The sequence below is a fragment of the Dendrobium catenatum genome, unplaced genomic scaffold (assembly GCF_001605985.2).
Source record: "Dendrobium catenatum unplaced genomic scaffold, ASM160598v2 fragScaff_scaffold_1480, whole genome shotgun sequence".
Classification (NCBI taxonomy): Eukaryota; Viridiplantae; Streptophyta; class Magnoliopsida; order Asparagales; family Orchidaceae; genus Dendrobium; species Dendrobium catenatum.
In genome coordinates, this window is record NW_021319942.1 from 108,679 (window position 1) to 112,327 (window position 3,649).

The window sequence follows — 3,649 nt, forward strand, 5'->3', positions numbered from 1 at the left end:
TTCAGTGCTATGTTCTTCTCCCTTCGTGGTTCACCTACATCAATCTTTCTTTGACTAACTCCTTGCTCGTAAGCAATTAGCGATACAAGAAGATTATCAATAGAGTAAATGTTTAGATCTTTAGACTATATAATTATAATAATTTTAGCATCATAATCAGTAAGCAAACAATGAGGTATCTTATTAACCATTTCATCATTCATTAGTTCCCTACCTAATGCATGTAAAGAGGTGACTATTTGTGTGAATCTTGTGTACATATCAGAAATGGATTCATTTGGTTTCATGCGAAACAATTCATAATCATGCAATAAGATATTAAGTCTAGATTGTTTAACTTCATTAGTCCTCTCATAAGTTATATAAAATCTATCCATATGCCCTTTCCACTCTTCCAAGTGAAAACCAGCATGTAATCTTCTGATTTAAGAACACAAAAGAAACTATTCAAGCATTTGGCATTTAATTATGCTAAGTCACATTCTTCTACTGTCCAATCCATAAAAGATGTTTCAACTCTAACTCCGTCAACTAGTCTAGTTGGTTTTGTATACCCTTCCTGAACTAAGATCCACAAACGGTAATCAAGTGACTGTAAAAATGTAGACATGCGTGTTTTCCAAAAATCAAAAGAAATATTGTCGAACAATGGAGCTCTAATTATATAGTAACCCTCAAGTATATTTTTGTTTTTAAATGTAGCCATGTACGTTAATCAAAAAGTAGTCTAAACTTATGATTTTAAAATAAAGCTCTGATACCACTTGTTAAAACTTGTTCAATATGAATTAGGTTGTTAGACCTAAGCTTATATCCAGCGGCTAACCAAGAGCGGGGGTGAATTGGTAATTTAAAAAATTTCTTCTTTTAAATTTTAAATCGATAAAAAAACTTTAGTGAATTTTTGTAAATAAGGTTTTTCAACCACAGATCAAAAGATACAGTAAAGAAAAAAATAAAAGTAGCAGAAAATAAAAAGATACAAGATTTATAGTTGTTTAGTCAAACATGACCTACATCCACTCCCCGGAAGCACCCTCCGAGTATTGCACTAATACCACTAGTGACTCTCCTTTTGCACCACAGCAAAGCGAAGAAGCCTTCACAAAAACACTATTCCACCACTACCCTGTGCGGCAGAGAACCGTCATCCTTTTACACTCTCAAAGTGTTGGCAGAGAACCATCTATCCTTTTTCACTCTGCAAGTTTGGACAGAGAACCCTTCATCCTTTCACACTCTCCAAGTGTAGGAAGAGAACCCTTCGGCTATTCACACTCTCCAAGTGTAGGCAGAGAACCCTTTTTCCTTTCACACTATGTAAGTGTAAGCAGAGAACCCTTAGGCTATTCACACTCTCCAAGTGTAGGCAGAGAACCCTTCATCCTTTCACACTCTCCAAGTGTAGGTAGAGAACCCTTTGGCTGTTCACACTCTCCAAGTGTAGGCAGAAAACCCTTCGTCCTTTCACACTCTCCAAGTGTAGGTAGAGAACCCTTTGGTTGTTCACACTCTCCAAGTATAGGTAGAGAACCTACTGTTATTCATACTCCATGAGTGTCGGTAAAGAACCATATCTCCTTCAAAGATCTTCTCATGAGAAATCTAGAAGGAAAAGAGAAAAGAGTAAAGTAATCACAAATCATAATTGGAGAATCTTACCTTTGAGTACCAAGTGAATCCTTCGTGCTCCAGTAGTAAGAATCCTCCTTCAAACACTCTCACAAACTCTCTCCTTCACTCTCCCTTCAGTTTTCATGAAGATTAGTAAGCAAAAAGATTACAAGATAGTTTTAAGTGGACCTTATATAGAAAAGACATGAAAAATAGTCCAAGAACTGCTGACTTTCAATTATGTACGCACTCGATCGTCCCTGACGATCGAGATTATGTCTCGTACAAATATTATAAAAACTATTGCGTACGAATCCTTTATATATTGGTACTAAAAAACTTCTTACCCGATCATCATCCTGTACGAACTATGTTCATCCGGTATGAACAGTTATATGACAAGTTGGTTTGAACAAAACGGTAGGATGGTCCCAAATTTTAAGGAACAGAGGACTTTGTCCTGGGACGAATATAGGAGTTTGTCTGGACGATCTGTTCAAGTCATGAGTTCCGAGGACATCATCCTGACATGAATTATATGCTTCATTAGGATGATTAGAACAAAGTGAGAAATCTGAGAATATCGTCCTGGGATGAATCGTACACTTCGTCTGGACAAAGAGTTGAATGTGAGAATCCAGAACACATCATCTAAGGATAAAAGGTACACTTTGTCTAGACGAACAGTTCAAAGTGAGAAACTTGAGAAGATCGTCCAGGGATGAATATAGAAATTCATCTAGGCAATCAGGACTTGGAAAATTTCCTCACTTCCTGTTCGTTCCATTGCTCTTATGAGGGGTATAACTGACTTGATCATCCTGTACAAACATGGTTCATCCCGTACGAACATGGTTCATCCCATACAATTAGTATAAGAAAATTTTTTATTTTTTAAAAATATCCCAAAGTGTGTTTGTGCTAAGTTACTCAATTACAATCACACTCTCTCAAATTGAATAGAATGAAAAATACAGACTTTAATTTACAAACCATCTTTTGTTGAATTTGATTTGAAATCTTCATTAGTCTGGAGTTCGATTATCCTGAAATGTTAGTCCACACAAGAGCAAAAATAATTCTTCCAAAAAAAGTGTTAGGAGAAAATAATAATTGGAACAATAATATTTGGAATCATCAAAACTATACAAGTTGTAAGAATGTAAAACATGCAAAAGATAAGTAGCAACTCTCTTAACACTTTACCTACAAGTTTCTTTCTCTGATCAATAACTATGATAGCCATGATCCTGTTGGTGATTATTCCCTCCAACTATGTAGTCATCATAAGCTCGGTGGTACTAACAATATTCTACAGAGTAAGATGACAAAAAAAATTATTAACCTCATTACCGCCATTATGGATACCTTGTACTCTCAAAAGCTTGAGGTATTTAGTGGTTTGGAGGGTTTACTAGAGGAGTGGGTGCAGAGCCTGCGGTAGCAGTTATCTACATCATCTATATCATTACTATCATCTGGGTCATCTTTTCAGTCATTTTATCATTTAATTGAGAAATTTTTTATGTCTTTGGATCTCATTTGTCATTTCATTTGTCTTCCCATATATTCTAGTGTGATAGAGCTGGCTACAATAGGGTTTTCTTCAACATCCTCCTCTTCTTCTTCTGAAGAGTGGCCACTTCTGTTGGTAACAGACATGACCCATAACGATGTCATTGTATTAGTATGTGCGGCTGACCATTCTCATCACCTCCAACATCCTCATGTTCATGCCTTACCATATAAACTACTTTAATTTCCATAATATCTTCTTCATTTTCCTCCTCTTCTTAGACTAAAATCTTTGAGTGGCAGCGCAATTAGATTTCCGACTCTTTGATTTAGCAGGAAGATTTTTTTGACTCGTGGACTATGATCGAAGCTGGTATACTCCTTGGATGGGCTTAATGAAGGATGGGATCCCCTAGAGGATTTATCCAGAATGTAGAACATTGAGGCGACTATCATCATGGGTCTTCTTTGGAACATGCTTCTGATGTTATTTATTAGTGGGGGTCAATCTCCTAGAAGT